At 34.0% G+C, this 27860-nt stretch overlaps 1 protein-coding gene across 7 annotated transcripts in view; it reads left to right on the top strand.

Moving 5' to 3' along the window:
* LOC309627547 (bifunctional heparan sulfate N-deacetylase/N-sulfotransferase 4) overlaps positions 1-27860 on the top strand; it is an 865109-nt gene that overhangs the window by 545379 nt on the left and 291870 nt on the right. For 3 of the 7 annotated variants that reach the window (XM_082389631.1, XM_082389630.1, XM_082389629.1), the window contains exon 1: positions 18380-27860. This exon is cut by the window's right edge. The exons of the other annotated variants lie outside the window; for them this stretch is intronic. The gene's annotated coding sequence lies outside the window, so the exon portion shown is untranslated. Of the gene's footprint in view, positions 1-18379 lie in introns of those variants that run through there. 7 annotated transcript variants of the gene reach the window in all.

Below are 27860 nucleotides of genomic sequence, written 5' to 3'. Positions count from 1 at the left end.
TGTATGAATGAAAGTATCTCAGTATTCTTCCAGGGAAAAAGGTTTAAGTGATCTCAAAAAGTTAGAAAACTAGTTCCAGGCCTCTGTATCTCTGGCAGTAGTTTGAGTCAGAATAAAGAGTAGCAAATAAGTGACATAATTTGGTGTGTCATTTAAATGTTCCATTTTTCATCTGTGAATTAATGGTATAGGTAATATTTTGCTATTTTAATTGGGATTTCTGTGACTTTTATAAATTGAGCATACTTTTTCCTCACTGATTATCCATTTGCATTTAGCCATTTGTGAGTCACCTATTGAAGTCCTTTGTCCAATTATCACTTATAGTTTGTACTTTTCCTTCATAGACTTGTACGAATTTTTACACATTCTAGATACTAGTCTCATATGAATTTCAAATGTTTCAAATAATCTCTGCACAGGGTACTTTCTCTCTGTTATTTTTGTCAATGTTTAGTATTTTATATCAATTTTTACCTTATGGTTGGTACTAGTTGAATACTATTCAACCCATCATCTCCCTAAGGTCCTATTTTTCTCCTACTTTCTATTTTATTACCTTTATAGTTATCTTTGTCATATTTTGGTCTTTAGTCCAGCAGAAATCCACTTATATACAATTTTGTTTTCTCCTTACCTAAGCAAGGTTTCTAAACACTATTTACTACACAATTCATTCTCTTCCTATTAATTGATGGCACTATCTTTATGATACATAAATTTTCCAAATACAAGTGTCCATCTTTGAAGTCTTTATCGTGTACCACTGGTCTTGACTTTTCTAGTAATAATAACAGCAAATTTTTACTACACTGTTCCTATAATTTATTTTACTACCTGACAGGGCAAGTTCTTCCCCATACCCTCCACTTTGCACTTCTCATTCAGAGTCAACTTAACTCTCTGAGGACTTCATTCTCCTACATTTTTCTTAGAACATGTTTTAGAATAATCAGAATAACTTTAGAATTAACTCAAAATAATCTATCCACAGAATTTGATTGGAATTACAATAAATTTAAATAATACTTCTGGAAAATTGACATTTCAAAATAAATAATCTTATCTAGGAGTAGGAAATATCTTAATTTGTGTCCTTTAATAAAATTTAATCACTTTTCTCAACTGGAGGTCTTATATATTCTTTTCAAGGTAATAATTTAAAAATACACCATAGTTCCTGGGATTCTGGGAATTATATCTTATTTTTCCATTGTAATTTCCATTTTCAATTTATTATTGTTGACATAAGTAAATACTATTAAGTTTTGCAATCTACTTATTAGAATCACTCAGTAAGGTGTTAAAAAACACTGGGTCTGTAATACTTAGTGGTAATGAAGGAGCTGAAATTCTCCAGTTATGGTTACCAGATTTAGCAAGTAAAAATACAGATAAAAACAGATACTGTTTTAGAATAAGTATATCCCATGAAAAAATAGGGACATAATAAAGTTATTCATTGTTTGTCTAAAATTCAAATTCAACTGGAAGTCCTGTATGTTATCTGGCAACCTGTCCTCAAGTGATTCTCTTTCATAGGCAATACTGGGAATGACTCATGCGACTGATTATATTGCCTGCAACTAATAATAATTTTATTGCTTGCCTTCAAATCATTACATTTCATTCAGTTTCAAGTAATTAATAAATTTCCTTATGATTCATTAAGCCAATGGAAATGTGTAGGATGCTTAATGGAAGTGTATTGGTCTGTTCCATTAATTCTGGCTCATGCATTATGGATGATTCAGTTAGGTGTCCATTTTTAGGGTGATCATATTCTTTTCTGTGTAGTTCCTTTCTCCTGTGGACTCCTTCTGAGACATCAACCTACCTGTTGGTAATGTCAGATCTCCATTTAAGTATCTCCTGTGGAAATTTGGAACCATATTCTGGGTGTGCTCATTGCTATCCTGCCTTCAAATTTTTGGAACAATGCCCATACTAAATGTAAGTTGTGAATAAGCAGTAATTAGTCCATATTTGCTTACTTGCCTTATTTGTATTTGTTTTCAATTTCAAAAAAATTTACAGCTTTATGTAAAACCTAGAGGAGAACTCAGCAGAGAGAGAAACAAATTGCATCAGACAAGAAAAAATTAATTTTTGCATTAAATTAAAATGTGCTGAAATACCATTCCACTCATTGATGGAAACAAGCAGCTGTAGTTAAGGATTGTATCACATTCCCCAAAGTGAGATTAGAATTGCAGTGTATTGTGTAGTAAAATGGAGTGTGTACATCAACTTCCCAGAGGTTTCAAGCTAGGGATGGGGCTGGAGATCTGAGAGCAGTGGTGGAAAAGCTTTCTAATAAAATTTTGTTCTGTAGAATGTTCACGAACTTTCACTGATTGTAGGTATTATAAAAACTATTGATATTAGTAGAGAACTAAATATCTCCTTTATAAACTGATTGTAAAGAGAGATACATAATACCATTGTCTGCCAGAAAGCACAAGTTGATTTTCAAAATCAAATTGCTTGAATTGCAAAAACTCTATTTTGAAAACTGAACGCAAGTAAGAGTGAGGTAGAAATGGAGTAAGAGAAACTGCAAGCTATTGTTAACAAACTAATACTATTGAAAATATTTATTTTAAATGTACTTAAATTATACCCCCAGAGGTCACTACTGAAGATATTATATATTTGAATATGCTGATAAGTTAGTAAAAGCAAACATTTCAAAATACAATATTTTCCCAAAAAGATAGTGTAGAGAGCAAAAAATAAAAATTAAGATAAAAGTTGAACATTGCCAATGTTAGAAAATTACATACATGCCAGCTGCTTCCATTCTGACATAAGCCTTATTTTGCTGTCTCTTCTATATCAATATGAGGTTTACTCCAACAAGACGTTTACCTAAACAATAGTACTTTCCGTGTGAAATCAAATCTAATTCAGTGTAACTTTTACAAAAGCTAAATAGCCACGTACATGTCTGGATACTGTAGACTGACTGACTTCTGAACGTGAACCTTGGCTCTGTTTCTAATTAGCTAAGCAACCTAGAGTTAAGGTACTATTCATCCCAGATCTTTAGTGTTCTTGTGTGCAAAGTAAGAATAACTCTTACCTCGGGGATAATCCAAAGTTATGACTCTTTTTGATGTCCCCTGTCCATCCTGTTCCTGTCCTTCATCTCCTTGATCTCCAAAGCCTCCCATCCCATAACTGTCCTTTATGACTTGCTCCTGACATTTCATGTGTCTTGCTTCAACACAAACCTTCAGGGCATTTTGTTCTTCCATGCTTATGCTACTGTCTCTTAAGATACATTTTTCTAAGTTTTTGTTCTTTATATTTCCAAAGAGCAAAGGAATGTATACAAGTACAGGGACAAAGGTATTATGGGAGCCTAGGTGGAGACACTACTGTATAAGGTTTATCTCACTACATTTTTCTTTATCCTCCTTTTTTCTTCATTTCATTATCAACATCACCATGATCTTAATTCAGGTATGATCACACTATTATTTCCGTACTCAACTGAGCTGTCCAGAAGTTGCACAACCAGTTGAGCATAATAATGTATCATCTTTGGTCCTACCTGTCCTTCTTTCTTCATACTGGGTTGAGTTCTGAATAGAAGCCAATCAATTTTCACTAAGACACTATTGCAACACATTTGAAGCCAACCAACATTGCTCACCATCGCTAGGAATCCCCTTGACCCATGAGAATTCTCTTTAGTCATTGCTGAGCGTGTGTAACATGGGTCCCTCTCATTGGAATACTCTGTAAATGGAAAAAAATACACAAAAATCTACAACAGTGAAGTTAAATGACTTTCTAAATCATTAAACACAAGCAACAGAGAGAACTGAAAATAGACCCCAGATATCCAGGGCCATAATTGCATCACTAAGCCACACTCTCCCTTTGGCAAAAGCCTTAGAATGATTAATAAGCTTATGGGTTAAAGTGCACAGGAGAAACTTCCTTTGTAGACCAACAATAAGGAGATGTGTTCTCATTTTATTTTAATATCTTAGCAAACCACAGATAAATATATTAAAATCACATTATGCTGGATGATAAAGCTCTTTCAGAAATAAGAGATTTGTTGCTGACTTTTACTTCAACAGGTATTAACAAAACAGTCCTTTAGAGTTCTTGGCTTAAATGCTGATGTTGCTGATAATATTTGATCTGATTTATATAGTTAGCTTATCCACTAGGATTATGTAGACTATTTGCCTAGAAAATTTGAAAAATTATAAAATAATGAGATGTCCTTGGCATTTCCATCCACAGGAATCAAATGATTAACATAATATATTAGTTTTATTGTGTCCCAGTAAAATATACTTTTTTGCACATGACCCACAGTAAAAAATAAATTTTACATTGTGATTCTTCCCTTCAACACATAATTTGGAGATATATTACTGAAAGTAGATATTTACTACTTGCAATGTATTTTGCTATTTTCTGTTTTATTCAATAATATCTCCTTTTTTTTAAATGCTGGACAAAACATAGATTTTAGGACCAAATTCAGTTTGGTCTATTCTATAGAATCTCGTTAGAATGACTTCAAATTGTGTGGAAGATGTATACATGTTTTCTTTCCACTGATATAACTATTATACTGTGGATAATAGGGTATTGTAAGAAAGATGTTGGCCAACCGCTTTTCAAATTCCTGAGCAGAAAACACACAAAGCTATGTATCATCTCCTCTTGTACTGTTAGAATACAAGAAGTTTTTCTCTATCATTTCTTCCCACTAACTCCAAAACCAACCATGATTTCACTCTTGCCTTGATCATTTCAATAAAGAGTTCTCACCAGGGACACAAGCTACTTTATACCAAACATTCAACTGACACATTTTCAATCCTCATCTTATTTATCCTCTCATCAATATGTGATGGTGTTGGCCATCCTTTCTAAATCCCTCTTTTCTTTGATCTGTTCTTATACCATGGCTCAGCCTGAAGCTTTTTTCATTCTCACTTCATATTTTCTAGTCTCAACCTTGAGCACAGCTTAGGTTATCATTTATATGAAAATATGAAAATTATTTATATATTTATGTCTCCAGCTCAGACATTTCAAACCAATGTCATCAACTTCAAGGTTGACATCTCTCCTACTTATTTTCAGCCTTAGTTAATATTGAAAACCATATTTGATATAGCAACAAAGGCTCTTCAAAATCAACCTATCCATAATCAAATGTTATCAAACACCCCAATCCAGCAGTTCTTTCTTTTCCAGTATTACCTATTTCAGTGAGTGTCACCAATATACATTCAGTTGTATACTTTAGAAAATCTATATTTCCCTTAATCTTCATCCAGCCCTATTAATTTTTTCATTTAAATAACCCTAATTCTTTAGATTTGTACCCACCATGCCACTACACATAGAAATCATTGTCTCTTACCTGGTCTATTACAACAGTTTCCTAAAATTTCTTTCTGGATCTCCTCTTGCCCTCAACTTAATCATTCTCCACCCCGCAGCCAGAGTATATTATTTTTTTAAAAACACATATCTGATAATGTTAATTTCCTAGAAAAAAATATTTCCTTGTGTCTGATTGCTCTTAAGATAAAAAGTCCTAAGTTCTCAGAGAGGCATAGAAATCTAACATGGCCCAACCTCTCTGTAGCCCTTCAGTTCCATGTATTCGCTCTCACCCCAAGCCCTTGTCCTTGGTTCCTCCTTGCTCTTTATGTTGAAGCCCCATGGGAATTTTTGCAATTCATCAGAGATACTTTGTTTCCTCCCATCCCTTTATATCTGTCATTTTAAATGCCAACAATGAATTTTAATATTAACTTGGTTTACCTAATTTTTAGTCAAGCATATTTCGCCTGTTATCACTGCATCCAATCCCTTAGCATTTTCCATAAGTCTCTGCTTCTTTCTTTCAACATTTCTCACAGATATAATATTTTAATTAATGTCTATCCCTATTCAGCTGTAAGCTCTATGAGGGCATGATCTGTGTCTATTTTTCCTTAGCATTGGGTCTCTGGCATTTATAAGAAGTATTCACTATATATTATTGTTTAATATACGAACAAACTCTATTAAAGTGTTAAAGTTAGGGAGTAGATTTCAGCTGTTACAAGAAGTGTGTTATGTGTTAAAAGAGTATTTTAACAATAATTGGTAAACATAAAATGATGTAAATAAATATGTTTATGAAATTTGTTTCTTTGGAAAATTGTCAACAATTAGGAATCCACATATATTGTAGGATAAAATCTCTTTTAGGAATTTTTCTAGTTATAAATACTGTGAAAGACTACCATTACATAATTTAGCTAAAATTACATGATTACATTTTACAATTATAGCTAGAGTCCAAAATTAAAATACTTTAAGCTCATAGACTTTTATGAATTAATTGTAATAACTAGAACCTATTCAAGAATTTTAGTAACTACCAAATAGCCCTAAAATAACTAATTTGCATACACTCATATTTTGTGCCAGATTTACTTGGCATCACATCCAATAAAATGGTAATAAGATGTGTATAACATGCAAAACTTGGATACATATCTAATCTCTATAACTCCTACACATGCATAAAATGCACACAAAATGCCAGAGTGAGTGGTTATCGCTATATCTCTTTGTTCTCCTTGAAAATGAATGGTGAAAACGTGTATTTTTAAAATTTGTATAATACACTATATATTTACAAAACATCTCCAGGTACACAACATAACATCTCACCATGCCCAAGTTATTTGGCAAGAAAATTAGAAGATTAAGACTGTTGCCTAATTATACATGATACCAAGATATAAGATTTTGAATAATAAATGTCTTAATCATAAAAAATATGGTTAATTTGATACTTTATCAACTCAAACTGATAACAGTTGTCCAACTTACTTGAGTAACATGCTTCAAAATTTAAATATGACTCTTGAGGTATCTACCAACTGATTCAAAATAAATGAAACTTAAGTGTCCCCAGGCCTCAGCACCCAGTGAAATGAAATGAAGTTGCATTAGTGACAATTACCTAACGTATATTTTACTATTACTTGCCCTTTGCCTATGTAATGCAGGCCACTCAATTCCTCTTCCTCTCCTAATGATGTCCCCTCATGTCTGTTTCTCAAAATCTCAAAAGGAAGCCTTATATGAGATCAAAAAACAATCAATTGATTATTTTAACCGAGACATCTACCATCTTATTCCTCTTCATCTTCAACCTTTACACAATAAGGGTTCCCTTCCTTTGAAAAATGTCACTGGCTTAATAAAGGTCTTGTCTTCTACTGCTCACGTGACAGCGACTAAGTGATGCTGGTTTCAGTGCAGAAATAAAGCGATAGTATCACCTAACTCCATGCCATTCTTTGTCATTTGGCACTTAAAGCAGCACTCTTGTCCCTAAACAATAATTTGTCCTAATGTCAGCTTCTTAATCATATCTTCTCTCTTCATGTAGAGGCTCCAGACTAGTCAAAGGGTCTGGCTGAGTGCATGTGGCACCGCACCCCACCCACTCTACACTCTTTGTTTTCTTCCCTTTATTTTCCTCTTTGTGGTTCACAAATACACTTTCATATACATAAAGTCATCAAAAGGCTTTCGCTAAAATAAAAGGCTCTGTGGATAGCAAATACCTCAAATAGATGCTTGCGCATAGGGTGTCACTTAATGCAACTAACAAGATGAAAGCAAGACATGGGAATACCCTGAATATTTTTAGAACATTATTTTAGACTAGTGTCAAGCAACTAAGTGACATTATGAGTAAAATATGTTTTGTTTATTTTTTCAGATTTGGTTCATTTTGTTTTAAACCACTATCCTGTTGACAGTGAGACATTAAAATGTATTGAATATGTTTCTTTTTTAAATACATTCTTTTAGACCAGTGGCATACAACAGGTAATGTGCAGTTGAGTGAAATGTGGTGTTTGTTTTGTTTTTAACTGGTGGAACAATAGAAACAGAAAAGAGTTGGCTTCTTCCATGATATTTTTATGGATGAGAAAAATCAAACTCTAAATTGAAAAAATATTTTATCATGAAATATGTCAGGGTTCTAAATATCTATCTGATTATCAATTCCATGTGAACTTAACTACTTTATGATTTTCAGAATTGTATTCATTAACTTCATATCTATTCCTATAAATTAAAGTGGAAATAAATTCTTCATGTTAGCAAAAATTAATATAATATTTTGATATGTTTATGTTTAGACCATCTAGTGTACATTATTTTGTAGAAATAATCTGATCTACTTGCTAGATCTTGGAGATCATCAGTGTCTAAGATATACATATATATTGTGGCCCTATAGGAAGCATTTATAAAAATAAATGATGATAGGGCTTCCCTGGTGGCGCAGTGGTTGAGAATCTGCCTGCCAATGCAGGGGACACGGGTTCGAGCCCTGGTCTGGGAAGATCCCACATGCCACGGAGCAACTGGGCCCGTGAGCCACAATTACTGAGCCTGCGCGTCTGGAGCCTGTGCTCCGCAACAAGAGAGGCCGCGATGGTGAGAGGCCCGCGCACCGCGATGAAGAGTGGTCCCCACTTGCCGCAACTAGAGAAAGCCCTCACACAGAAACGAAGACTCAACACAGTCATAAATAAATAAATAAAAGAACGTGAATTTCTTTAAAAAAAAAAGCAAACTGGGCTATTCATTTCAGTAATAGTCAAGTGGTCTTAGTTTGCATTCAAAAAAAATAAAAATAAAAAAAATAAATGATGATAGAGCATTAAGTTAGTTTCTCATGATAGTTGTTCTTTGGTATCCCCAAGGGATGGGTTCCAGGACCCACAAGATACCAAAATCCAGAAAAGTTCAAGTCCTTTGTATAAAATGGCACAGTGAAGTTGACCTTCCATATAGATCAAATTTTGATCAGCGGTTGGCTGAATCCATGGATGCGGAAGCGCAGACAAAGAAGGTAAACTGTATTTCTTATTTCCAAGTCTAATGATCCCCAGTATAAAATGTATACAATAACTTTCCCAAATCATGGAAGTATAGGCTCTCAGGTGGGGAGGCAATCTCAAAAACCATCTCTATTGTATAACATTCAACATGGGCTCTAGAGTCAGAATGGGTGGCTCCAAGTCCTACCTCCTCTGCTTGCTAGCCCCGTGCTCTAAAATAAAATGCTTCACCACAGGTTGTGCCATATCTAAAATGGGGAGAGTAATAATATCTGTCTCTGTGGATGTGTTTTGAAGAGTGAATGAGTCCATTAATAGGAAATGCATAGAATAGTGCTTGGCAAACTGTTATTTATTCTTCTACTGCCTGAGACCTTCATTATACAAATGAGAAAAATGAAGCCAACAAAAATTGTCTCATGAAATTATGATTGGTTTGTGATGCTATTCATTCATTTTTATTTATTTTTTCATATTTCCTTCTTTCTGTCCCTAAATATTCTTTGGATGCCAACTCTGTGTGAGATAGTGTACTAGTATAGTTCTCTCTGGTAGGTGCTTCAATGTTCTGTTACTAGGAAATCATTTAGTATGTCCTGCTGTAGTATAAATGGCAACGTGCCAGAGAATATGTGTCACCCAGGTCCCATTCCTCTTGTCTTAAAGACTCATTGTCATGTTTTGTTATTTCAAAACTAAACACTAATGTATCATTGATCTACTAAACTTTTAAAAAAGTATATTGCACTGCAAATTTTAGGACATTCTCATGTGGAAAATAAAAAATATGTATAGGTGGTGTGCCAGACTTCTCTGCTTAGTCTTACTGACTCTAATTTCTTTACTCACATGCTACCTAATATAGTAGAATAATAACTTCAACCTCTGAAGTTATATCCATTCATAGTTAAAAGTTGCCTCTGTAATACAAATATTCACTGTATAATTTTAAACAGAAGAGTTGATGGCAGTGATTTTTTGAATTTCCTTTACAGTTTTTTCTTTAAATGTCACTAATGATTTTGCTTTTAATTCCTCTTTGAGTAAATTATTCCGTTTCCTCAATAACTGAATCACTAGGAAAGTCTAAATGAATATGCAACCTAAATTTTCCATTTTGCAATATCAGAGTCTTTATTTCACTTACTGACTTAAAATATGTTTCTTTTTCTTTATTTTTACTACTTCTAAGAAGATGTTGGACATTTTACAAGTGCATTATCTCCTGTTTGAGGCTACATGTCCATTTTCATTTTCATATTTCATTTCCTTAGAAAATAGTCTCTGCTTATGAACTTTGTTTATAAGATTCTTAAACCTAAATATTTCAGGTCTCCTTTAAAAAGTGCTATTTTACTTTATTACTTATTTTTTAGTAAGAATAACAGAACTGAAAAAAATGCTTCCATAGCTGATTATAATTGAAGTGAGAAAATTGATTTTTGGTCCAAGGGTTCAGATCAGGAGACTGGTTTCAATTTTGAAGGATTTTGCCTTGTCAAGTGTGGAGGCCATCCTGGTCCTTTGGAAGTTAGATGGTAGAAGCACTCATGTTCTGATACCATTAGAGTTCAATATAAAACTAACTCCCTTCGTGTTGATTCAGAGTTTGCTAAGCAGCATTTTAATGATAAGCTGTCTTCCCATAGTGATTAGAAATTTGGGAATTCATAAAACTACACATCATTTCTTGTGCGTTCAACAGTCTGTGACCACTCTGAGAGAGGAATTAATTCTCAGGGTAATTATCAAATCAGATTCTGGTTCTACTCTGACAAAATGGTAGTTCAAGGAAAATGCTACCTTGTAAGGTGGTAACTGAGCTGGGCACTCACCCTCAGGTAGAAATACACTCTATATCTTTAACAGCGTGCTCTTCATTTAAAGCGTCTACTGACAAAATTATTTCTATGGCCAATCGAGTGAAAATAGTTGGATGACCAAATTGTGTATTACTGTTGTACATTATTTAGAATTTCCATTAAACTAAGAACAACTTGTTCTGTAGTATCAAACTCTTACTATACACCTGGGATTTCTCATAATTTGTCTGATTTAATGGTTATAAAAATACATCAAAGTCTTTAGAAATGAAGAAATTAGAACTCAGCAAGGTTAGCTATTATGTTGATGTCATACCATGAGTGTCAGATCTGCTATGAATCCAAGAACCAAGCTGCCTCCACAATGTCTGGCAAAAGTTTTGAGTAAGGGAGGCCCTAGTGGGTAAGTTCATGAACTCTCAGGGAATAACTTTGGAGGGCAGCATTCCAACGTTATAGGTGAATCCGAGAACATCCTGTTACAGTTCTTGCTTCTGACTCCTAAGTGAACAGATGAAGGAAAATGGTATTATATATATATACACAGGACTTTCAGCTCCCTCTGTCCTCCACTCCCAATTATAATGGAATTTTTCTTTGCATTCCTCATTATGTTTATTTTCCTTAAAGATTATTTTGGTTAACAGATTCTGAATTTATTATAAAAGAGTTTTAAAAAATGTAACGCACATATATCTCACATAGAAATCATCTAATCATATTGAGGGTCCAGAAGAAAAGAGGACCATGTATCCAAGGGTCTCTCATTATCATGTTTTAATTGAAAGTTACAGCTAAAAGAGCAGAGGTAACTCATCCTTAGTAAATATGTGTGTGCACGTGTGCACATATGTAAGGGTGAATTGGAGGCAGTGATGGATGGTTTGTTTTGTCCTGGTGGTATAAAATGAAGACAACAGATGAGATGAAAGAATCTTATAACAAAAATAAAATGACATGTCAAAATCCATGTTCTGAGACTATATTGGCTTAAAAATATATCGTTTCTTCTTTGGTTCTCATTTTCCTCTTGTAGTATCAAATATAGACACTGAAATTAAAATTTTCATAGGCACAAATATTTGCAATGAATACAAATTAGAATTTTTTAAATGAAGGGCTTTCCTAACACCTATTTCTCTGACATTATTTCTTAACATCATTGTTCAGAAATATTAACAAAATGATATATTAAGTGCCAGGGAAATAACAGATAATGATTTATTATCTTCTGAATATAAATCCCCCCCAAAAAATAAAGTGAAAGAAACATGACATCCAGAAGCAACTATAAATATGTGCTGAAAAGAAATAACTCAAAGCATTCAAATAAATATTGAGGAAACACATGAAGGAAAATTCCCCAAGAGAAAAATGTAGATCAGACATTCTATGTAACAAGGATAAAAAGAGTATATTCAGAAATGAAGGCTACTAGATGAAATTCCTATTAATGTGATTGTGTCAGTATATTTTAATTGTGGTAGCAAAGGATCAAGTTTCTACTTTTGGGGATTAAGTAGTAACATTTAATCTGATTAAAGGTTAACCAGATAGATCACTGATCTGTACAGCAGCTGTGGGCTAAATATTCCTCTGGGCTTCATTAAGTCATGGGTTGGTTTGAGTAAAGGGAATTAAAGTAGAACTCTTCCTCAGAAAAAATATAAACTCAGAACATTTACAGTGGAGTGCACTGTATTATGTATTAATGGGAGGAAGTAATAAGAAAGTCAGTGAGCCCCGAAGTCAGAGGAAGTCTTCACCAGGATTTAAACCATGTGACTAAAGCATGCTGAATCTCTGCCTATACAAAATAATACAATTAAAAATAGTGTAAAGCAGTAACAGACTTTTTCTTAAATATATATCACCTTTATTTTGCTAAATGACAGAATTTGTTTTTAGTGTTGAACATTACAACTTTTTGTAAGCAGCAGACTATGAAAAATCATAATCTTCCAGCATTCTGCTTTAAATAACTGTCTATTCAGTTAGTATAACGTTGAAACCAAAATTTCCTGTCCAACTTATATTTTTCAAAAATCTCATTTTTGTTGGCTAACTGTTCTGTAAAGCTGGCTAGAACTGAAATTTCTCCCTTGGCCCTCACTTGGCTCTAATCAGACTCCATATATAATCACCAAAAGCATGTCCCTCCAGGCCACTCATCTCAGTAGAACACTGGATAGTGTCTGGGACCCCGTGAATCACAACCAGCTCTAAAATCCACAGTTCGATTTTCTGATTCTTCGAGGATTCTCTCCTGGGATGTTCTCTCATTTTCTCTCCCCATTTACTAATAAATGAATGAAGGAATTCAGCAAATACTTACAGACTCTTTACTAGTAACACACTCCGTAGGGGCTAGGCATAAAAAATGGATCGGATATAGACCTTGTGTCAATTGCTTAGAACAGCATATACATATGAAGAAAAATTAGTGTAAGAGGTGGCACCAGGTACTGTTTTTAATAAGGTGGTCAGTGAGGGCCCCTATGAAGAAGTGACCTGAATAAAGTGAACATGTGAGTCATGTGCAAATCCCAGGGCAGAGCTTTCCAGGATGAAGAAGCCATGCAAAAGCACTTTAAATGGAGTACATCCAAGAAGAAAATGCTTGGTTCTCTCTCCCTGAACACATCCATTCCCGCATCCACACACAGACCAAACATGCTCTTTCTTATTGACCCATTTTAGTATATGACAGCTGTCTGTAATGTGAGGGTGTTGGGAGTACTGGGGTCACTGGCTTGTTTTGAAGATGAAATAAATATATATATAAAATTACTTAACATGATAATATATAGATAGTGAATGTTATTAAATAATAGTTGATTTTGCTATTATTATTATTATTCAATATTTATATACTTTTCATTTTGGAGTTTTGTTTGTTTTGCTAAAATTTCCAAATGCTTTTAGTCTCTTGTTTGTGTTCTCCCTGTTTAGGTATACTGAGTGTTTCCTGGTATCATTGTTATTTTTTCTTTGCTATTACTTTTTAGGTTTGCTTGCTATGGTTAGAGATTATGGCCTTTGTGATTGTAATTTACACACATATGCATGTGAGCACAAACACACATATTTTAGGTGTCTTTGTTCTTTAGTTTTTAGTCAGTTTTGTTAAATGTTCAGAGCATTGAAAAAATCTTGTAATTTCTATTTGTAGAAAAAAGTTAATAATAAACAATGTAACTTTAATTATTATTGTATGGTTTCTAACTTCAACTTTTAATAGTTCTCTAACCAGATATAGAGTACCATGTGTTAAATTTCCCTCTTTCTCTCGTATTGTCAGTGTTTACTTATATTTTTAATTTTTTTTGCTTTATGCCATATTCTTTTGCATATAAGGGTTAGTGAGTTTAGCTTCTCTCATTATAATATTAACCTATTGATCCCAATGAATAGTATTTCTTTGAATTTTGTTTTCTGATATTTTATCATAATAATAGGTTCTAATTTGCACTGAATTTCTTCACCTATGTGTTTTTAAACTTCCTTGGGTCTTCTTTCTCTCTTAAAGGTGATTTTTAGATTTACCTTTAATAGAAAAAATTTAAACTGTAACACTTAATAAAGTTTCAGATGTGTATTTCTATCCCCATATTATAGATTTTCTTTCTTTTCTCATGCTTTGCTAAATTTTTACTTGGCTTGTTTGTGCTTGTTTTAAGGGCTCTGCCCCTTGCTTTTATACCTGCAGGGCAGGGGCTGTCAACCAAGGGATATTTGCCCCTCAGGGGATATTTGGCAATGCTTGGAGCTACTTTTGTTTAGCACATCTCAGAGGGGTGAAGAAGGGCATTTTGCTACTGTCATCTAGTGGGTAGAGATTAGGTATGTTCCCAAACATCCTGTAATGCACAGCCCAAACTGTAAATAGTGTTAATGTTGAAAACTCTGCTATAGAGTGCGGAAGGTTCTATTTATGAACATAATTTCAGACTCCTCATAACCTACAGAAAACACCAATAGTCAAAGTTTTATTTTTAATTACAAGTCATCTTTTAATTAATCAACTATATACTTGAACTTATATTCCTCAAATTATAACTCCAAAAATAAGCAGTTTTCTGTGGTGCCTATTCACAATCTTACTTTATAGATTTTGTTAATTTGTTCTGAAATTTTAATATATATTTTTATTTTAAACTTTTATTAAGTTGTGAGTTATCTTACTTGAGAATTGCTTATTTCATCATCAATTTATAGATATCTCTACAATATTAGTATTAAAAAAGCGACATTGAATCTAACAGGTTGAGAACAAATGATCTGGGGGTAACACTGTGTGTCTTCCCTACCCAGGAATGTCAGGCTTTGGGGAAAAAAAACAACCTAAAGCACTTTTTAGTCTGTTTAACCATGTTTGACATATTAAAACTACATCTTTCCTTCTGTAATATTCATGGGTTCTATGACTGTTTACTGCCTTCACCTCTAACCTACCCTCCCTCCATACACACACACACACACACACACACACACACACACACACACACACACACACGGAACATTTTCTGAAATTCTACATTTTCCAAGACCAAGTGCACTGAGACCCATTTTCCTCTTCCCTTGTTCTGCTTGCTGACTAGGAGTTGTAGTCTTTGAGTAGATACAGAAAGAAAAATCAGAGGGGAAATCAGGAGGAAGAAGAAATGATCTGCCTCAGAAGTGAAAGTAGGGGGTGAGTGTCCCGGGATTCAGGGTTGCTGACACACTGCTGCACGCATTACTACGTTTATGTTAGTCTTGACCGTGCTTCTCACTCAAACCGCATAACTGTTGTGGTTAGTAGAAATTCCTCCCAGACTGATAAATATTACATTTTTACCCTTATTTTCATGGGTTCTTGCAAATTTTATCTTTTTAATATTCCATGTTTATTTTAATAGGACTCTGGGGGAGATAGCATGCAGGTCCAACACTATCTCTTTATTGAAATATCTTACAGTATTTTTTTTCCAAATTTGTACATGTGTCTTCTATGAGAAGGGCTTCTGGATCATCTCTGTGTATAGAGAGACCCCATTTCTGGATTCTTTTGGTTTTTAGATGCCTTCCTCTTTTTAGGGTGCCAAGATAAACTGAATTCCATATGTGTCCCTGCAAGGAACTAAGAAGTCAATGGGAGCTATGTCCATGCACAGTTAGCCCTGATTTTTATGGATATCCTTTGTGTTGCTGGCTTGACAATATACTCTGTAAAAGTGGCTTAATCTGAGTCCAATTTGTTATTCTGACTGGTCTTCAAATTATGACAGGCTGCATGTGGATCCACACCTTTTGCACACCCCCCGGGTGCATCATCCATATTGTACTTTGTGTTGTACAAATGTTTGCTTTAAAGTAAGTATATTAGTAAATTACACAGCAGGTTGGAAGTATAGAGAAAAATCAAGCAAGAGGGAGGACGGAGATAGGTGGGAATAGGAGCTGAATTTTAAGCAAAATGCTCAGGGAGATCCTCACTGGCAAGCTAACATGAGCAAAACTGGAAGGATACTGGCAAGAGGGAGTTTCAATGGAAAGACAGCACAAATCTAAACTTGCACAGTAAACTTTGTTTATAATCTTTTCCGACTCACAAGCCCCATTATTTATTCACATATGTTAAGTGACCATTAAATATTATGCCATTTAGAGCAGATTTTATTTCACTATTAATATCTTTAAAAATTAAACTTGAGATTTTTAGAGTCCAGGAGAATTTAAAGATACACTAGTCTCATTTCTCAATCCTGCCTAAGGGCAACTTGAGGCTGGGGAAGTGAGAGTGCTTTGGCCAAGGTCTCAGGTGGTTAGTTTGAGAGATGGAACTAAATTTAGGGTTCTTCACTGTCTTGTTACCCCGTTTATTTTTCACTATACAGATAATTCAATTTCAATTATCCATAGAAAACATACATGAAAATTAACACCAAACAATACATATATTTAAGAAGCATATAAAATAAGTAGATAATAGTTTTAGGTACTTTGAAATATATGGTGAGTACCAACTTATCACTTGTATCTACAAAATAATGATTCCCTTCTATTTTATATTAGTATAAACCTCACCACTATATTATCACCCTCTAGGCTTGTAAAGTTACTCCTTTTCCTCTAAAAAGAATTTTTTTCTTCAGTAGTGAGCATCACTGGGTCAGTGATGGGTGAAAATAGGTGGGTGAAAAGTTTTGAGCACAAATTAGTTTGTATATGATACGATGAAAATAGAGTCGTTATATGTCCTCTTGCAGAGGCTGGCCTGATAAAATGACATTAAATGAAGATTGTTCTAATACCTGAGTTGGATGAAAGCAGTGTTGACAAACCTTTCATAGTTGGGAAAGGGATACGGGCTATAGCTCATCTTTTTCATAAAAGCTTTGGGATAATGAGTAGCCTCACAGCACCATTTGATCTGTTTGGGGACATGAAATAGAAAGTATCCATCATATTGTTATAATAAAATTGGACATATTATCTCTATCTGTGAGAGAGTCTCTCACATTCTGCTGAATGAACAAAAATCTTTCAAGACAGCCCAGTTTTTATTTCACATACCTGTTCTCTTCTATCTACAGGGACTCTGTTTCTATGACTTAATCTCTGTTAGCTTAATCTTGGTCCTAAATTCTGAGATATGATGAAGGCCAGGGTACTTTTCATTTTAGAATAATATATAATATTAATGATTTGAGAGTTAAATTATGTAATACTCAGAATAATAATTTCTTAATAAGTAATTCTCTAGTAGAGATGTTTTTGAATTGATTGTTTTTTCCAGCCCCTGTTTGGGGAACATTTCCAGAGCAGTGCTGCATAGGTCAGCTGGTCAATATAACAATGCAATAATCTGGAAGTTCAAATACCTTCTATGAAGAAATAAACCTCTGTTTATAAAAATAACTCTAATAGCGATAGGAACAAAATGTCTGTGTACCCTTTAAAATGTTTCAGTGCATGACAGATCATTTAATACTTAGTAAATAAAAGCAGAGGCATCCAAAATTTTGACCTTTTAAATCTAATAGGTTTTGCCATGGAAATAACTATATTAGATAACAGACAATTCTTTGGCAGGAAATTTTTATCTGATTGAAATTCAAGTTATCACACTTATTCAACAAAGACCTAGTATTTCCCCAAGGACTGCTCTTACACAGTTTGTGAAACTGTGAAAATAGCTTCTTCAAATTTGCTGTCAGTTCTTGTAGATTAGTAAGTGTTTACAGACTTCACACCTAGATCTCTTTAGTGCACAACACAGTTCCTGAAATATAATGCTCATACTTAGTATCTCTTTAGTTTTCATTTTAAAGACGTTGGGTCAAAGTCAGTCTCTTAGAGAACCCTGTGTTATTTACATTTGAATATATACATGTGCAGAAAACTCTATGGTGATATAAATATGTAAGTTTTATGCTATGATTATTTTTAAAGTTATGTATGAGATTCAACTAAAATTTGAACTTTTAAGAAAAATGCTGTTGATAGTCTCATTTTAAAATTATTCAGTGGCTATGGCTTAACATTTTGTGTCAATGGGTATATGTCATTGTTTTCTCTGTTACCTCCCTTGTAAGTCTGCTGTATTAGCAAAAATTAGTAACAAAAAGTGAAAGGAAGGAAGGAAGGAAGGAAGGAAAGAAAGAAAAGAAAGAAAGAAAGAAAGAAAGAAAGAAAGAAAGAAAGAAAGAAAGAAAGAAAGAAAGAAAGGAAGGAAGGAAGGAAAGAGAGGGATGGAGCATCCCATGCAGATTTGCTAATTCTGTAAACACTAAACTAGAGGCAATTTCTATAGCTTGTGACCAAGATCTTTGACTAACCATCTCTCCAATTCCAGGTCATTCTTACAGACCTTACAAAGAACACTTGTCTGTGAGATACTTTGCTCAGTGTCCCTAATACTGATAGCTTTCATCTGAATGATCTTGAGCAATTGTTTTTAATAATTTTACTTTAGTACATGTGATAGTCTAACTGGTATTATGGTCCCCTTTATTGTGGTTTGTCTCTATTCGTGAATTCTGGGTAACATGACGACCATTAATTTTTGTGCCCAGTTAACAAGCACAAGACCCAGTCCTCAGTATAGGTTTTCTGAACTGAACTGAAAGAGGAGATTTGATTGTACTTTTATATTTTGCAGGAGTTCTGTTATTTTACGAATATCTAGTCATTTTTTTTCCAGATTTCTTTTAAATACCTTCACATACACTAATGAGAGAACTTCTTGGTAGGGAGTATATACAGTGATGAGGGGAAGAAAGGAAAGAAGGAAGGAAAAGGGAGATAGAGATCATTTTTATAATGAGACTCAGCGTACAAGCTTGATTACATGAACATCAGAATCTAACCAGCTCAGTTAACCAGTCATGGAAAATTTCAGAGGTTTAAAAGTCAGTAATCAAATAAATCCCAAGCTGTTGGCTTGCACACATAGGTATGCCTAAATATAAGCCCTTAAAACTGTGCCTTTGGGTGAAAGGAAAAGAGATTTAATAAAGATCTAAATCCCTGTCTGTACAGCTTTAGATGCTAGTTCGTGAAGAAACTAAAATAAAGAGAGTGAATGCTTCCAATGCCCATGCAGACAACAGGTAGAGCCTCAGAGCACAGTGTGTTGAAGGTGCACGAGTTCAGATCACACATTTCCAGTGTGTGTGGCTTCAGGTACCAGAGCAGAGTCTCCCTGTTTAAGCTGTGCATACAGTGTTCAAGGTTTCAGTTGCTACTATGTAGTACGTAGTTTGATATGTCACTGTGTGTAATTTGAGACACCCATATCCCCAGGGTCTGGTGCTTTAGACATCATTGTACACAATGAACACAGTTTAGGATTCAAGGGTATACAATTTGTATAGCTTTAGATGCCAGAGTTTATATGTTTGTATCCATAGTATGTACCTGCATTCACTAGTGGATACAGCTTCATATGCTTGAGTAATTCCAAACAAAAATTTTCCACTTGGAAAAATGGAGGTAAGAAGGGAGTTTTATAAATAATATGCATGTAGTTCTATTATCAGTCTTTAAAAAAAAGGTCCTCTTTAAAATTATCTGTTCAAAATGTTATACTACATGAAGACTAGACGTACAATGTCTTTTAGGCATGATTTCATACAGTTTAGAATATTCTTCCATAATTCATGAAATTCCAAAAATAAAGCAAAACAATTTCAATCTAGTAGGCCATGAGAACATGGAGTGCTGTGATATTTAAAATGACTGCATTACTTAAAGTTTAAAATTTTCTTTTTAAATTGGTAGCTTCCGGTCCATCTATAAAGGAAATCCTGCTAATTCACAATGAAGCCACATGGCAAGAGAAAAATGGGTATAAAGTCATAGAGAATCAGATATCATTGCCGTCATTATGCTGTTATTATGGGCTCCTGTTAGACCCAGATATATCAATGTATTAGAGAAGAGAATAGGTAGGGTTCACGCAGCCTTTACCTGAGAGGACAAAATTGATCTGATTATATATTGAAGACTTGTTATACAAATATATAAAAAGATACACACACATATATAGAGATGCAGTATATCCATATCCATATATATCTACATCTATATATCTATAGCTATATATAAATATAGTATATATATACTTTTCCTACACATACTCTGTGAGGAGCAGGGTAAGCCTTCCATTTGTTAGAGGCAACTTCTTCCCTGGAGGTTCTGGTGAAGGTGGGTGTCCTCCTCTGTCAAACTCCCCAAATGATGTGAAGAATAAATGCCCAGTTCTTACTGTTAAGGTTTGATGTGGAATTATACCTGCAGTGATATATATATAATATATATAATATATAATAATAATATATAATATATACTATTATTATATATTATATATATTATATATTATTATATATATTATAATAATATATAAAATATATATGTATAAACTTATATATATGGAATGGAATTATATCCATATATAATATATATATGGATGTGGAATTATACCTGCAGTGATATATATATATATAAAATAATATATATTATATATTATTATATATATTATATATTATATATTATATTATATATATATTATATTATATATATATAATAATATATATAAAATTAGTGTTTGGTTGGTCTTAAATAAAGTGCACGCACGCTATCGACATGAACCATACAATACTGTGAACCATACAGAGAGAAATAAAATCTTTTAATATTTATCTGATATTTATTACATACCTAGTAAGTTTTAGATACTACAGGCAGTATGTTGCATGTTGTGTTCGTTTCCTAGGGCTACTTTAGCAAAGTAACAGGAACTGGGTGGCGTAAAACAGAAACGTATTGTCTTACAGTTCTAAAGGCAAGCAGTCCAAGATCAAGGTGTCAGCAGGGCTATGCTCCCTCTGAAACCCGTGGAAGAATCTTTCCTTGACTTTTCCTAGCTTTTGGTGGTTTGCCAGCAATCTTTGGCATTCCTTGCCTTGCAGCTGCACAACTCCAGTTTCTGCCCTCTTTGTCACATGATGCTCTCCCTGTGTCTTGCTTTCTTCAACATAACAGTCTTTTTATAAAGACACCAGTCATCTTAACTAATTACATACGCAGCAACTCTATTGCCAAATAATACCACATTCTGAGGTTCTGGGGTTTAAGACTTCAACACATCAGTTTTTAGAAAGGAAAAAGGAATAATTCAACCCTTACCACATAGGTTCTCTAATTTCATTCTGTTTAGTCTTATTATTTTGTCTTAAGATTGTCAATATTTTACAGATATGAGGAGGATCTAAGTCAAAGATATTTAATGAACTTCCAACTAGTAGTTGGAGGAGTTGACATTTGATCTTCATCTTTCTAATCACAAAACCAATGAGGAAATTCTCATGAAAAATAGCTAACTAAAATACAAGACGTAGTTAAATCAATGCCACTAAGTACAGTAGAAGCCAAAGGAGTAATTAATTACTTCTGACTGGAGAGATCATGAAAGGCTTACTATACGTTATTACAGTTGAGTTCAACCTTAATGGGTGGGTTGGAATTTATTAGGGAAAGAAAAAATGTATAAAGACTGGGAGGGCTTTGAAAAAAGTATGGAAAGATTACAGTATTTAAACCAGTTGTCCCTCAGTTGCAAGTAACAAGTCTCAGTACATTCCACTCAATTTCACTAAAACAAAAAGGAAATTTATTGCTTCATGTAATTCAAAGTCCAGAAATAGTGCCGGATTCCCAATCAGCTTAATTCAGTGGCGTCGGGCCTATGGATTAGATGTGAATTTCCCTTAGCTACACCCTCCTCCTTCAGATTTTCTTCTCAGGTGTTTGCCTTACAGTGACAATAGCAACTGCCATTTCTTTGTACATCAAGACTTCCAAGGAAAGAGGTTATGTTCTCTGCTGGCATTATAAGGGTCCTGTGATTCTCACTCATTGCACACATCTCTACCCCTGATGCAATAACTGTATGACATAAGTTAGAGTATAAATGTAAAGAATTTAGAAGAGTGTATGGAACCGTTAGTGTTATATATGTGTTAGCTGGTATTACTAGATGTCCATTCTTAGTGACCCGGAGAACCCAGCTTATACCTCTATCATTATCCCGAGTGTTTCCCTCTCTATTTTGAACTTCTTAATAATGGGCTATCATCTTTTACTCATCTTATATCCCCAATGACTATTCTTGTATGGCATATGTTTAAATGTTTGTTAAATGAAAGAATGCTAGATAAATGTAAACATTTATTGAAAATATAAAATAAGACCAGACCGTTTTTATGAGAATTAGGAACTAGAATAAATTCACCACTATATTTACCCCTTTAAATATATAAATATATATTCTAATATTCTTAAATTAAAAGACCAAGAAAAATTATACTGATATATTGCTTTGAATAACTTGTTAACTCCGAGGACTCCAGGAACTCTTGGAGTGAAGAAGAGTTTCACTCTTCTTAAAGTGATATGAAGTTTCACTCTTCTTAAAGTGACAAAATATTAATTAGAAAGAACTAGGGATTCACCGTTCAATTCAACAAATGTCTATTAATCATCAATTATATATGATACTATGTCACATGACACAAGGGGAAAAGCATTGAATTAGTCATTGTCCTAAAAATATGAATTGGTAAGACGTATCCCAATTAAGTAAACCTGTCATGTCCATGAATTCGAATGGTTTTATTAAGGTTCCAGGGAAGCATAAACTTTCTGGAAACTATATATTTTGGATGTTATCACTAAAAGTATACATATTCATAATATATACATTATGTATGTTATGGTTGTGCTAATCAAATTGATCCTATTTTATCTGTTATTACATGAATACAACTCTCTACTAACTGATTCTTCTCTTTCTAGGAGAATTTTGTTACAATTTCAAATATAATTTTTCTAGCAATATCTGTTGTTTCTCTTTCACAGGAAACCCCATTTACGTTTTATAATGAACGTTTAAAAACTAGGACCATATTTTGAACAGATAAAATACATAGTCAGATCTTTAATAATCACCATTCACTCAAACCATTCTATTTAACACAAGACATTATTTTTGTCATTACTTTATGATTTTTTTGTACTTCATTATGAAAATGACTAACATGAAGTTTTCACTGATTGATTCCCTTTTCTGTGAATCCCAATAACAGATCTTCTTTGTAATATAAATTTTAGCATTGATTTTCTGAATATTTATGAGCATACAAATTATTTACTAGAAATATCTTTCTCTCGGGTATTGTACCCCTCAGACAATGATATTTAGGAAAAAACCTTCATGTTAAAACCATGAATTTAGTCCTGTCAGTTCTTTTATGAAATAGTAGCAGAACTGAGTTGGGGACAGTCATCATTGTCACCTCAACATTGAATCAGAAGGAAATTTATTGGGTGTTTGTTTTTGCTTTTGATTCTATAAAATACAAATCCATCAAAATTTTAGTAGAGATTTAGCAGTAACTAGTGGACCAGTAGGACCCAGCAGCTTTTCTTTCTGGTGTTCATTCACATTCAGTATCTCTTTATCCAGTTCCAAAAGCTATGCTGCTCCCCTTTAAAGATCAAGCTCAAATGTGGACAAAATCACCTTTCCTTAGCTCCTTTAAAACTGAATTTTCATCATGATCTTTTAAAGATGTTATAAAATTTTTAAGTAGAAAAAAAGAAAAATGTACACATACAAAACTTTTCATCATAGTTGTCTCATTTCTGACTCTTTCTGCAAAATATCAGCTGTTTTACACATCAGTGAGCTGGTGTCATTTCAGCGATAATGCACCTGCCTTCCTCCTATCAAAATGCAGAGTTCCACCTTGTTTTTCATAGGAAAGAATCTTTTCTTAACCAGATGGAGCCTTTTAAAGTCAAATTCAGTGCATCTAGTTTTAACTGTTGGTGACGTATTTTGGAATTCTTTCAAAATGCTTTTCTATGAGTTAACACATTTCTCTTAAATAATTGAAAGGTAATTGTTAACGCTAGATGTCCTCTTCAGGATATATTTAGACAATAATAAAAGCTACATATAACAAGTTTCCATTGATAATGGTAGGAAGATTTGTATACCCTATTAGAAGTTTTAGCAGAAAAAGTCAAGGGAGAGCACTACTTTGACAGTAAATCTTGTCTCAGGAGAGAGGATGAAGTTTGGACAGTCATGAGATTTTCATCAGGTAAATTGCTCATCTGCTTCATTTAGTTCTTTTTCTGAAGTTGTATCTTATCTTCTGGTTGGAACATACTCATTTTACCTGATTCTCCGTGTGTGTGTCTATGTATTAGGTAAATCAGCTATCTCTCCCAGTCTTGAAAGAGTGGCTTTATTTAGGAAATGTCCTATGGGTCTCAGAGGTACAATCCTGAGATTGTATCTCAAGTGGTATCCCCTATGTGGGCTGTGAGTGCTTTCCTGTCGTGGTGAGATCGCAGCTGCTGCTGCAGTGCGCTGGTGGGCAGGGCTCTGGCTCCGCTGGCTGTGAGGCCCGGCAGAGGCACAGGCTTAGCAGGGCTCTCAGCAGGTCATGCCTGTTGGTGTCAACAGGTTAGAGGGAGAATTTCACAATGGCTTCCGCCAGTGTCTCAGTCTCCAGGGGGTGTCCCAACTGGTTCCTGCCTCTCTGGCAGGTGCTTCAAGATTAGTAAGTGGGTCTCCTTCACCTGTGACCCACGTGCTTTTCAGTCTGGTGTTTCTGTGCTGGGTTTTGTGATCAAGTGAGTCTGCGTGGGAGCCCCTTTACAGTTGGTTCCACGTTCCCTGCAGGTCTCTGATTTTCCCGGATGTATTCCCCATCGGTTTTCAAAGCCAGGTGTTTGGGTGGCTGGTCTCATTGGTGCTGCCCGATGTGGCGCTCAAATCCCTGTCTCCGCAGGGAAAAGATTTGTGCCTTTGTAATCCTTCCCAATTGTGGATTGTTGCTGCTGGGGTTTGTTTTTTCTCCTTGGCGAGACTGTATCTCTGCCTTTCCTACCCATCTAACGCTGTCCTTTTACCCTGTTCATCCAGTTTTCACATCCGTTTCTGAGGGAATTATTCGATAGGTAGTTGTAGATTTGTTGTGTTCGTGGGATAAGATGAGTTCAGGATCTTCCCACGCTGCCATTTTGGAACCTCTTTCAAGCAAACTTTCAAAAAACCTTTATAATGATTAAAAATGGGTCAAATAATAATTGATACATATTTACATACTTCAGTCAGTTTCTGACCCTAATTCTGTGTCATAAATATTTTTCTAAAGAATATTCTTTTATTATAGAATTTCATTTTAATTTCTTTTATAATGTTGCCTGCAGTCTTCAGAGTTGAATTTTATAATTAATATATTCTAATAGTTCACACCTTAATTACCTCTTCTTTGCAGACCATGTTATTTTTAATCGAGGAAATATTCTGTTTGGGGATGTCAAGATACCTCCTAAATAGAGGCTGTTCCCTTCTTATTTTTTAAATAGAAGTAGATAATGTTTTCAGAGGTATAGTCTTTTGATCTCTTTTAGGGTACCTTTCTTCAACACATTTTTTTCAAGACAAGCTGTCTCTAGTTGCGATTATTTTGACTATTACAATAAATTTAGATGATTTAGAATAGTAGACTGCAATTTTATCCCATTTCAATATAGAGTATAAATATATGCAATAAAATAGAAGAGCCATAAACTTCTTCCTACAAGTCATGATATTGCAGAGTACAATTATATAATTCAAAAATTCAATTTTATACACCCCATGAGCTCACATAATTTGATTTATTCAGTACAACTCGTCTTTATAGATCTTAATTTCAGTGTTTTTCTGTTTTTGAATTTTGTAGTTAATAATCATAGGTCAGTAAAGCTTGAAAAATGAGGAAATTTTGCTGCTCCATTTTTGAAATAGTTTATTCAAATTTTCTAAATGCATTAGAAAAGGATTCAAACAAAATATAGAGGAGTAATGCATTTAAAAGTTAAACACCATTGTAGGGCATTTAGGTTGATTAACAAAATAGTTCTTCAAAGGGCTAAACATCTCTAAAATTTGACTGATGACATGCAGCAAAGAGAGAAAGCACATACTGCTATGCTTTGCTACGCTGTGCTGTGCTGTGCATATATATGTAAGCTATCAGCTCCCTCATAAAAATACTGTAGTTCAGTTACTCTAGCTTCATATACATATACATACACAAACACACACACAAATATTTGGAAGTTATGACAAGTACACCTTCTCTTTACATTTGGAAAATAATTGAGGTTGTTCAGAAACAATCATGAATTATGCATGTACCACAACTGATTTCAAGTACATTTCAATTCCATTCTTGTGTTACTTTTTTTAGTAAAAATATTGTTTCTACCATGACTCTTTGCTTTACCAAAATCTGTACTTCGAATTCTAAAAATAAAATACTTTTATCTCAATGTTGAGTTTCAATTGGGTTTAAAATAACACATAATAATATCAAATGTCACATTAACTTTCAGTAGCTTTACTTTGATTCCAAGAATTGGAGGAAAATAATTTGAACCATTATTGGATTTAACTTTTCTGGTTTATATTTTAAATCTCTCAATGCTCCATCTTCAAACGATATCATTTAACATTTTGTGATATGATTTTTCTTCTAAAGGACCAATACTAACAGATCTCATTTCAAACAGAAGAAAACTTGTCATTGAAAATGATAATAGTCAACTTAGAAGAAGTCATATGATCTAAATGAAAACTCATACTTCACAAAATGATACGTAAATGCCTTTCTGGAGCTCTGCATGATAAATCATCATCATAGAGCACATTCTAATGAAACTGACTATAATGTTTTAAATGGATCCTAGAGCTTATTTAGCAGATTTGCAGTGGTTATCTTAATAGGATATTAAATTACAATAGTCTTAGTAGATGATAAGGGCTGATATTTTATCAACACTTTTTGAAAAAGTTAAATAAAACTTTCATTATATGTGGACTTTTTAATCTCATTGCTGCAGAAAAGCACCATTGCAAAATAAAAGGTTTCAAATAGTAATAAGAATAGCTGCAAATTATATCATACAATATATTGCAAAAGCACTGTAGTGAGACTCTTTGAACTACACTCTATACTCTCTTTAAACTCTGTGGTAGGGCTGCTCACTATTTATTACCCACACATATTTCACATTCACAGATACAATTTTTACCGCCCAGTCCCACTGATAGGCATTCTGGTGGCTTCATGCATTTGGCAGGCTTCAGCACCATCCATGGCACCCCAGCCATATAGTTAGGTTCTTGGCTAACTTAGCTATTATCCAAGCACCTTCATTTTATCAGCAAATATCCTAAATGCTGAGCTTGAAAGAGAGTTGGGAGTTAAGTTGAGACTGAAGTAGTCCAAAGAAAGAAAGAAAAGAAACGTGTTATTACAGACAATCTTTTCATTTTAACCACATGTTAAAGTAAGAACTCTGTGCTTTGCACGTGTCTCACATGTGTCGATGAAAAAAAATGCACAATGTGAGAATTTTGAGTTTAGGGCAAAATGGGGACTATAGCCTGGGAGACATCCTCTCAGACAGCTCTGAGGAACTGTTCTGAAGAGGTGGGGGGGGGTGGGAGTCAGTATATGTGTGATTTTGGTGAAGGAGAGTACATGAAATCAAGCACACATTTTGGCAGAAGTTT

This window comes from Balaenoptera borealis (genome assembly GCF_965194805.1).
Source record: "Balaenoptera borealis genome assembly, chromosome: 4".
Lineage (NCBI taxonomy): Eukaryota > Metazoa > Chordata > Mammalia > Artiodactyla > Balaenopteridae > Balaenoptera > Balaenoptera borealis.
This window is presented reverse-complemented; position numbering and strand designations above follow the sequence as displayed.